The following is a 12,445-nucleotide window of genomic DNA, read 5'->3' on the forward strand; positions in this document are numbered from 1 at the left end:
AGGAAACATACAAGAGTACGCGATGTGATTGAGGTCGCTAAGCAGATGAAATGGCAATGGGCCGGACATGTCGCTCGGAGAGTGGACAACCTCTGTAAAAATGCCGTCATACAGTGGTACCCAAGGGGCACGAAACGCCCAAACGGACGCCTTAAAACCTGCTGGATAGACGAGCTCATAAAGTTCGGTGGATGTACGCGGCAGCAAATAACTGGGGATCGAGAAAAGTGGAGAGAGCTAGGGAGGCTTTCATCCAGCAGTGGATCGACCCCGGCTGATGATGATGTAAACCTAATATTATATTATAGTATGCACATAAAACACATGTGTCTCCAGATACAATTTTAAAATATTTCCAGTGGCAACTTGGTTCACAAACAGAAAAAAATCCGTTGCTTCGTACGTTTATTCTAATGTAAATAATGTAATATTATTCCCGTTGATAAGATTCGTTCAAGTATAAACTTTCCTAGACAATTGTATCACCACCTGTAACTTAAGTATATCGAACGAGAAAAAGTTTCATTGAATCAAAAGTTTGTAAGTTAATATTTTTAAGTAAGATGTACTTATCTATGTGGTATAAAATAATGTCTTTTAAACTTTATTATCAATCAGTCGCGAAAGGTGACTTTTAGAAACAGGTAGGGTGTGGAGAAAGCACACTTGTAAGATGTATTTACGGGAAATAATAAGATAATCCGACATAACTACTGATGAATAGGTAGGTAGATACACAAAAACCGATGAAATTTCAAAAGCTCACTGATGGTATAAAATTAAGCAATTAATTTGAATTATGTATTTTCCTAAATATAAACACAAGATACGCTCAAAATATATTGAAAATATCCTTTGTTGTGAATCTGTTCCATAACAATTTATAATTTAACCCGTAAACTAGACATTTTAAAACACAGGCTTAGATAGAATATCAGATTTCAACTTACATAATTGGCTGAATAAATTGTCTTAGTCTATGAATAAACTAACTGACGAATAAAAATCACGAGATAAATTATTTATTATTTTTAATAACAATCAATATTTATATGTGATTGAATCCCATAGAAATTATTTTTTTAAATTATCTTATAAATTATTTTAAATAAAATAAATGTGCACTTACGTAAAATGGAAGTGCTCCTTAAATAGCTTACCAATTTATATGGGCCACCGCAGACGTCTTGAAATTATGAGAAACAAACTTCATATAAAAAAAGTTTTCGATTCACGCGAACGTAATCCATACAATATGTGAAGCGAAACGAGATGTCGCTTATTTTTTTAAACCTTCGAGACATGCCATAAATGGAGCTTATTGAAATAGTGCAAAAGATCGTAAAATTATTATGACAATTATACGATAGATGTCGTTGGGCATATTGAATATATTATTATGTGATTATATTATTTAATATGTCAATATAAAATTAAAAAATATTTTTCTTAAGAAGGTAGGCTTTAAATAATCGCCTAATATGGAGTCTTCGCCACTGTTATCAATAATAAACGGTAAATACTAAAATTTATCACCTTCAATAATTTATCAATTATCAATATAGGATATCAAAAACAATACTGATTATGTACTCGGTAATGTATTTGTAATAATAAAAACAAATCATATTGAAAACAGCGAATCTTCTGTGCCATAGCTACATAATATCAAATTGAGAGCAGGTACCCTAACAATCTACTGGGTCTATTTATACGTAGGTAGCGGATATTTTTTTATTTGTCACAGCTCAGCCGAATAATGTCCTCATTAATTTTGCATAGCAACCGACAAGGTTGGGACGCTACTGGTAAATAGGGTGGAGAGCAAAAGACTTCGTTCTTTTACATTTTATAAAGTTTAGTCCAGATCAATATACATACATTATTTAATAATGCAGTATTCATTGATTGAACATATTATATAATTTGAAGCATCTCAGACATACACTAATTATTAGGAAATATTATTGAAAAATTTTGGTATAGAGCGGGACTCAAACTTCCATTCACTGGAAAATATGGGGCTGAGAAGCAGACAGCGGTAAGTCACAAAAGTGAAATTGTTCAGAGGAGCAGTTTTAAAATTTAAAACTGCTTTAAATGGTAAAATATAACAAATGAGACAGACAATGATGGTTTATTTTTATTTCAGTATAAAAAACATAATGTTCTTAATTTTTTTTAAATGTTACATATCAAATTTAGTGTATCTTTTAATATAAAATAGCATTAAATGCGAAATAAAAAGTGAACTTACTTCACTCTGCTACTGAAAATGTTGCCAGCCAAATGAAAAATTTTAATAGCACAATGAAGTAACTCCAAACTTTAATAGCAGATGAATAGTAAGTACAACATTTTTCGGTACTATTCGGATATCAGGAATACAGCGGAAAACACATTTTGAAAATAGCCAATATACTGGATTATTTGTTAGTTTGGGTTAGTTTAGGTTAGGGTAGGTTGGGTTAGGTTAGGTTAAGTTTGGTTAGGTTAACCTAACAAATTGAATAATCCAGTTTATCGGCTATTTTCAAAATGTATTTTCCGCTGCATTCCTGATAACCGAACAGTACCCATTTTTCATATATATTGTAGTCGATATGATTGTCACAATTTAGAAGCGTAATGCGATAAGTCACTCTGCTGCTTTCTGCTTCTACAGGGTAGAGGACTTACTGCACAGATTTTTGATTTATCTTTAAAAGTACAACATTTTTGGACTTGTTGCAATCTGCTTCTCGTAGATATTAGTCTCATTTAAAAATTGGCACCAAAACATCCTTTTCGAAAAAAGTGGACTTACCGCCATCCGATTCTGACCCCCAGATATATTGACCGGAATCTGTTCTGTGCCAATAGGTATATATCGGCACCTCTATACTATAACTATAACTTGATTCTCAGTGTTTTTTTGAGATAGCTATTGAATATGATTCTACATTTCAGAAGTTAATGGGAACTGTATTAATTTTGTGTTTGAAAATATTAGATAACTTTAAAACCATAATTGCATCAATAAATAAAATAATATATCTACAATATTTTTCTATACAATTAAAAATTATTTAATTGTTCCTAATTAGACACGCACAATTTTCCATTTTTATATTTAATAATAAATATAGCCTAGATTTATTTTAAGTAACGTTAAAATTTTCGTTTTCCCAACAATGACCAAATCAGAATTATTTAGTTGTAGTAGGTGATGATATAAATAATATTATATTAATGAATTTTAATTAGAATATTTCTGAGGTGTTATTAATCAATTACATATAAATTGTTTGTAAAATTTTCACCTGTAAACCTTCTTCCCAACATAAATTAACGTACACTACACAATACACGTAGCAAAAAAAAATACGAATGTGTTTATTTGACTGTTATTGCTGGGTAAATATTACTATATAAATGATTATTTTGACCTTACATATTTGATTGGAATAATAATTCAAGTATTGTTTTTTTTCATAATGCATCGGACTACGTTCCTGAAAGCCTATAATTTGACAATCACTTCCTAATACCTGAATTATATGTTCTGGCTATTAATGTTTACATAAGTAGGTACTAATAATTATTATTCACCTCAGCTATACGCGCTTTACAATGTTTAAAATTTGATTCTAAAAACTAAATGATTATATTATTAAGTCAGGTAACGTTGTTCCATTTTAATGATTGTTTATTTTCTAGTAAATCTCTAATATATTGGTTGGGCCATTTATGTTCCCATTCCACTCCTTATCTCCTCACCCACCTCCTAATCCCCAGTGTTATTGTTACAAGACATTCAATAAGCAATTAGGGGTCATGAGAGACGGTGTTATAAAGAACATTCAGTTGTATCTCGACAGCGGACGAGTGCGAGCTTCTAATAGTTTACCGTCGCTTAAGTGATTGACTCAATAGATACAGACTCATTCAGAATCTATCATCATCATATCATTCACCATCATAATCATCCATAAAACTGTGTCACAAAGTGCGGGAGTGTACGAACAGGGTGAACCAAAACAGCTATACCACAAGAGCGAAAGTTGAAACACGGAGCCATCATACATCATCACAAAGGTCAGTGTCTGCCACTCTGTTCCAACGCCCCCACCACTAGATCCAACCTCCTCGTCTTCCCTTAAGGGGGGACATGCTCAGCGTAGGTCAAAATGGAGCTTTTGTTCTATTTTCAAAGCATGATCCTGGACATACTTTAAACGCTGTAGATAATATATTTATATAATTTTGAAGCCTTATTATCTTTTATATTTATTTTAAACATTTAATGAATGCAAGTATTTTTATTACATAAAATAGTATTCTTTTAAACCTCTCGCTCTAATGTTTTAGAATATAGTCATATTTCAGTACATAACTGTGCAGTGGTGTTAAGATTTTTTACATTTATTAATTTTTAAACGAATTTATAAAACCATCAGTATAATTTATATCGACATTATTATAGTGAAATATTTATGATAAAAAATTATATTGATAATCTAATAAGGCTTCAAAAATATCTAAATAGATTATATTATGATATTCTACAACGTTTAAGATATGTCCAGGATCATGCTTTGAAAATAGAAAAAAGCTCCATGTTGACCCACCTGAGCACATCCGCCCTTAAAAATAATTACAGTCCACTTAAAAAGCTCTACCATATATATACATAGAGTGTGTTAATTCATCATGACATTTTTATAAATCTAAATGCCATTTTGGGTAGTTAACTATATTAAATTTACCATCTGTTCTTTTATTCACGTAATTACATAGACCAGACATAGTTAGTTTACGAATTAATAATTTAACTAGTACTCTGTATTACAATATAAATTTTAATATAGTATATAAATTTAAATATAGTCTTTTACTCCGCCCTTTTGTACAGTCTCTTTATACAGAATACAAATCTGAACACCCGTTTATTTATCAATCGAAGGGGCGGGGGGCGGGGGGCGTTTGGCATTTTCCGAAAATATCTACGGTTCAATTACTCTGGACACGCCGTACCTATTTACGATGTACTCTATGTACGAGTAAATAAATAATAATGTACATTTTTACATCATTATGACAAAGAAATTTATTGAAAAAACAGCTAGATATTAATTACTATCTAGACATTTAAATTTTCTATCTGTATGAGAGTAATACATTATCAATTAGGATATTTTATTATAGGTTAGTTTTTAAAATTGGTAATGGATCATTATTTCGTTATCCACTATTTAGTGAGGTGCGAAGGAGAAAAGTTATATAATATATAACTTATAACCAATAACCAATATTATTATAACACAGGATCGCTTCGACGATACATTTATCTTAGATATTTTAAAAAAAATAATAAGTTATAAGTAATACGATATGGCAATATGAAAATAATTCTAATAGGAGTAAAGGTCAAACAAAAGAACACTAAATTAAAATCGAATCCAAAATATGCAAACGTTATCAATAGTATTAATATGTAGTAAAAAAAAATCAAAATTGGATGGAACAAACAAACTTTGTATTTTACATAATACTAATTTAGAAACCTTCGCGGGTGTGCGCACAACAACTCACCAAAGTTTCATCGCAATCGGATGAACGGTATAAGAACCATACGAATAAAAGAATATAGCATGAAGAAGAAGAAGAAGATAGTTTTTTTTATAATTTAGAAACCTTCGCGGGTGTGCTCACAACAACTCACCAAAATTTCATCGCAATCGGATGAATGGTATAGGAACGCATACGGGACAAACATACAAACATTCATTTATATATATATATATAGATAGACTGACTTTCATGAAATTTAAACCTAATTTTTTTTGCACGAATTTACGGAATTTACGAAATCTGTCACAAAAATACATTTACGTCATTACGACATACTAGTGGAATAATTATGAAAGAATTTGATATACAGACCTATAAATGGATGTTAACCACTTACTCAACCTATTAGGTCCATACTCTGACTCTAAGCACAAATTGAAAAATAATAAATGTGTATTTTTGCCAGACCCAGGATTCGAACCTAGGAACCACGACATTATAATCCGACGCGCAGGCCGCTTGACCACTGTGGGAAGTTGAAAATCGAATAACAGCGATAGTGGAATTTAAAGTTGAGATTGAACATAATATTCCTCTTCTATGATCCTAGCAAAACGTTATCATCTCGGACAATTCTCGATCCATTGCCGTCACCGTGTGTAACATTTTGTACAATAGCACCTGTCCTGATCCAGATTTCCTTTGTTTATCAACTATACATCGAGAGTATTTTACAGTTTTACAGTTCGAACAGTACTCGAAATGGAAAATTTTATGAACATATTTATATATATATATATAAACATGTAAATACACAGCTATCAGTCAGTTATTATTATATTTTCTGTGTATTTATTAAAATAAGTGTGTTGGATTCTTTGTTAAGTATATATATGGCTTATTTACCTCAGACGGGAAAGTTATTTTTTCCACGAGACCGAGCGATAATTTTGGGAATTTTATGAATCGGAACGGCGCTTCGGTGCGCTCCGGTCTTTTCAAGCCCTGAGTATGAATACCGGTTACATGTAAGTTGTACGTATGCAGTTCATCGTGGGACACTTATTCGTGCGCCGCAGTACGTAAAACATGAGATCGTATAACATTTTATCAAATGACGAGTTCTTCGTTGAACATTTCACCGTGGAATACATTTGTACGTATCTTACAAAAATCTTAAAAAATTATAGAATGGAATTATAGGGTTACACAGATGTGGAAACTTTGGGAAAATCTGACTTAGTGCAAAGATATATAGTTTGAAGATATAACTAATTCCAATAATTATGTTAGTTATTTTTTTGATCAGTTTTATCTTTCGACAGTATCACACTGGGCATTATCACCAATGTAATAATGTCGTAAGACGAAACAGATTATGGTACTATATTATAAATTATAGAAACTAAACATAAATATCTAATTAACTATTTCTTTTATTCAACGAATAATTCACGAGATTTTAAGAATGTACTAATTATTGAAAATACATAATTTTCTAATTCTGTACCCTAGAACCGAAGTGTATTAACTCCAAAATTTTCAAAAGTCACTTTATTGCACTAAACTTCATGATTTTGCCTCTTCTTTCCCATGGTAAACAGTATTAACTCCTATATCAATTACTTCCTGAGATATTGCGTTTTAAAGAATATTAAGTGCATCTTGATTTTGGAATCAAAGAATACTTAAGTCTTTTAATACTCTTTAGTTGTGGGTGTTTTGTTATTTATTGATATTAAGTCCACTCAGTCAAAACAACCAATACAATTAAACAGTATTAAGTGTTATCTTGCGGAGTTAGTACGAACAATGTTTGACACTTGACAGACGACCGCACATTTTTGTTGTATTAACTCCTTTGTGCGAATGTTTGAAACAGTTTTGCATTGAAACATTTATTCCAAATAAGGAAAGTTAATTACAATAATGTCGGAGAGAAGTAAACGTATTCTGGACTTAGTGAAAATACAAACCAATAATATTATTGATGACTGTGATGAATTACTACCGCAGTGTCAAACAACGATTCAGAAACGAAAGGTAGGAATTTATAATCAGTTTTATGAAATCAAACAATGTTATTAAATTGTATGTTAAACCTGGCTGATATTTAAGATAATAGTGTAGCTCGATTATTCGAGTTTGGAAATAGTATTGTTTAATTTTGTATTAGCCGAATGTCATGTTATTAAATCCATTAATTTGATTTGACAAAAGATCCGTGAAACAAGAATACAGTATTCATGTTTTTATTTTTTAAGATTGATAATGGGTAATTTTTGTTTTCGATGCAGGGAGTTCATCAATTGAAAGGCAAATAAATGCACCCCTAGATGACTTGATTTATGTTGACAAAACTGTGGCTGGTTATCAAGAAATAAGCCATAGTGATATTGTGTGTGATGATAATCTGTATGCATTTGGTCAGAGTGGTAACATCGTTTACTATGAAATGTTGGAAACATTGGTTGAACCAATACAACCTACTCTCACTTCCGAGACTTCAGATCTTCTCCAATGCGATAACATTAATATTGTACATGAAACATCTACACATATCGATGAAGATTGTATAGCTGACGATCCTGATTACCATCAAAGCGAGAGTGGTTCTGAATCAGATGTATCAATTTCGGAAGTTTCAGATACAGATAATCAAAATTTGACTAATATTGTGGACGAAGCACAACTGAATGTAAGAAAGGGAAAAAAAAAGATAGAAAAATCCATTAAATTGGAAAAATAACATTAGAAAACAAAAAGAAGCTGCAGGAGAGGAACGTACGACTAAAACACAAACTATCCCAGCACAAAAAGTTCTTGCACCCTGAAGACAGAATGTCGCTTTAAATGTTCCATAGATTTTTCAGCTCATCATAGAAATGAAATTCACAAGGCATTTTGGAAAAGTGAAAAAACATTGACCACAAACGGCAATTTGTTGGGTTAAATGTAAAGTCCGTACCGATAATAAGGAAGTCAAATGATAAAAGGATCGATAAAAGAAATCATACACGTCAATACTACTTTGAATTAGATGGTCAGTCTATTAAAGTGTGCAAAGTATTTTTTTTAAATACCTTAAATATTTCACAAACATTTATTACTACTGCACTATCTAAAAAGTCTGTTGGAGGAAATGTTGAACACGATAAAAGAGGAAAGCAACCGCCATCAACAAAAATACCAGAATTCATTAAACAAAATGTTCAAGATCATATTAATAAATTTCCAGTTTTGCAATCCCACTATTCGAGATTATTATTAAAACATACATTATTTTTGTAATATTATTAATTAATATACATTTTTAAATCAATATTGAGTGTACTTTATTCAACATAATATATCCCTTCACTGAATGTTAATGGCACATAATACTATTTGAAGCAGTACTAAAAGTAACATAATATTTATTTCTTAAAGTTAAATAGTATTAAGTGTTTATTTTCTATATAATTAAGTTAAAACACTGAAATATGCACATAGACTGTGATAAGTATATAAAATAATCAAATGTCTTCTCAAAAAAAAATTAAGAACTATAAAACTTTTGCCAAAACTTTGATACAGAAGAAAAAATACATTTCAATAAACTTAAAATGGCTCTACTGAGAAATTTTGGATATGGCACTTAATATAGTTCAGTTCTAGGGTACAGAATTATTGTATCTCCTGGGTTTACGCCCCATCCGTCGCATTTAACCAATATGCTACGGCGATCGATTATGTATTTTCAATAAATATCTAACATAAGTGGTGATTGTTATTAATTCAATTTAATGAAATATGCCTCATACACTGTGTTATAATGTTAGAACTTCTAATATTGATTCATAATATTGTGTGTTTGAATAATAATAGGAATATTAACTGGTCAAAATATTATTTTGGTTGAATTGCAGGCACGTCGAGTAGTCGTATCACTTTCATTACGTGAATAGAAATTTCTGCAACATTAACATATCACCTGCTCAATTTCTCTAATGCCTATCGACCTCACTAGTATCAATATTGGATAAAGTAGTCATTCATGATTATAAACAATGGTTTCCCCGAAAATTTACCGCAGGCAAAAGGTACATTTCAATGGCTGAATTATTTTAATGAAGAATTTGTTTATTTTACGATTGCAGTATATTTTTTTTTATTTATTTTGGACAATTAGTAAAAGGATCAATCACAGAATAATAATTACAATATGAGCATTGAGGTATTAATATGAATATGAGATATAAAATAAAATAATAAGAGATGATTGGACTCAGTAACAGACGGATTCAAAAATCATACATAAATAAAATAAAATCAAACATTATATACTGTATAATTCAGTAATATATTTTAAAAATCTACCAGTGTAGTTCAATTGAAAGAAAATCTTGAGTGAATGAGGCAAAAATGAAACTCAAACACCAAAATTTTTCTAAATAAGTATAAATTACATTGTCTCTTATAAAAATAGCACATACTTTAAAATTGAATTTTCTTTCGTAATTTGAAACTACAGAAGGTTCCCTACTAAAGGAGATTCAATCAGATTCTCCTTATCCATTGGCCTTTTTAGTATTACCGCGTTCTAACACCTTGTAATCAGCTAATTATTTTAAATGCATACACATCAATTCTAATTAAGGCCCTTCACAGAGTATAGGTTTGTTTTAACATTTTTTTCTTTTACAACAAATGGATGTTAGCCACTTGCTCAACCTTTTATGTCTATACTCTGATTGCAGGCACACAGTGAAAAACAATGTGTATATTTGCCAGACCCAGGATTCGAACCTGGGACCTATGACATTATAAGCCGAGTCATAAGCCGCTCAACCAACATGGCCAAAATTATTCAGTTACAATAATTAATGATGTATTGCTCTAGTACATGCAGTCTATGTGTAGGTGGCTTAAATGGCAGAAGCCAATAACTGACAAAATAAATTCGGTTTTTACAATATGCTAATAATTGAAATATGTCGGTAGGTATTGAAAAGGTGTTAAAATATGCAAAGCCTCTCTGTAAACCAATATTCTGATGACCGCGATATTGATATATAGAATACTAGAGTATGTGAATAACTTCGTATTTACCAAACAAAGTGAATAAATAATAATAATATTATATAGGTACACTCATTTACCACCAATTGAAAATATTGTAATACGAAGCCTGTCTTGGCTTATAATTAATTATTACGAATTAAAAAAAATTAAGCATAATAATAATATAAATCAAACAAACTGAATAATATTATATTTTTTATATTATATAAATTTCAATCACGGTGAAAAGTCACATTTTTCAACTGTGAGTAATTTCAAAACTAACTCTTAACTTTTTTTTTAAATAGTCACGTTTTCGATACAGTTTACAAAATTAAAATGAATGAAAATTTTCATAGCTGCGGGAGCGATTTTCATGGTTAACCGGCCCGGCCGACTCAATCTAAGCTTGTCAAATGGTTGTGCTTAGGTACTAAAAATGTTCTCAATATTTTCAAAATTTTCACGATATATTATGGTTTTTCATCACACGTATATATCCGCGCGTTATAAAAATCACTTAAATATTATATTCATAAGTAGTGAGATACATAATTCTTTAAAATAAAGTCTATGTGAGTATTTTAAATGTTTAAAAAAATCCACCTCAGTTCTGGTTTAATATAAAAAGGGTTATTGTTTGATGATATTTATGAAATGTTTGCTTTTTAACATTTTTCTTATGTTGGTATTGTGTTTATACGTTCATATGTGAATACAGTTTATACATTTTTAATATTATCCTTTCAACTTTTAAAAATATAATTTTACGCAGCTTTTTAATGTTTCGTATGTACCAACAACGTAAAAGTAATGAGAAATTTCACAGAATAATTTATTAACTTACACATGTGAGTTTTCTTACGTCTACGTTAATTTTGATATTTAATTAAATTTGTTATGAATATGTACGTAGAAATAATATTGTAAAGGAAGGTATTAATAAGGGTCTTCGTAACCATTTGTGACTAGACAGACACGTTCTGAGAAAGATACAACCACGAACTGCGAGCTTAGCTAAAATGAATACGTGCAAGTGAAACACTCCGTTCACAGACCATGTCACAATCCATGGAACAACTACCCAATAGCAGTGGCGAAGGGTGACTTTTGGAAAGAGGTAGGCTATGGAGATTTGATAAAAAGAACACACTTGTCAGGTATACTTACGAGAAATAAGAAAATAATACGATATTACTACTAATGAATACGTATATACTAATGACAACGACACACTAATTTAATGAAACTTCAAAAACTCACTGACGACATAAAAATTAAGCGATCAGTTAAAATTAAGTAGGTACGTATTTTTTTAAAACATTTATACACATCAAAAATCATTAGATAAAAGTTCTTTTCCATTCCACAATACACACACCACTTATTCCACAAAATAATTATATGGATCCAAGACCGGTTTCATCCTAACGCACATTGTCAGGATACAATTATTGTAAAATATTTTTATGTTATGGAATAGTATGCACAATTAACTTAAAAGTTGTTTGCTATTTTATATACAGTTTTGATAGTGTCCATTTGGTACTGTTCGGTTATCAGGAATACAGCGGAAAACACATTTTGAAAATACCCGATATACTGGATTATTTGTTAGTTTGGGTTAGTTTAGATTAGGTTGGGTTAGGTTAGGTTAGGTTAGTTTAACCTAACAAATAATCCAGTTTATCGGCTATTTTCAAAATGCGTTTTCCGCTGTATTCCTGATAATCGAACAGTACCGACCATTTGTATACAAATATATGTATTTTGGTCAGGAATTGCCTTAATCTAACCTAAATATGTAAAGTATTTGTATCACAAAAAACAAATTAAATATTAGATATTG

Source organism: Rhyacophila brunnea, unplaced genomic scaffold, assembly GCF_057557595.1.
Source record: "Rhyacophila brunnea isolate RB1 unplaced genomic scaffold, BYU_Rbru_1.0 scaffold_1, whole genome shotgun sequence".
In the NCBI taxonomy this organism is placed as follows: Eukaryota; Metazoa; Arthropoda; class Insecta; order Trichoptera; family Rhyacophilidae; genus Rhyacophila; species Rhyacophila brunnea.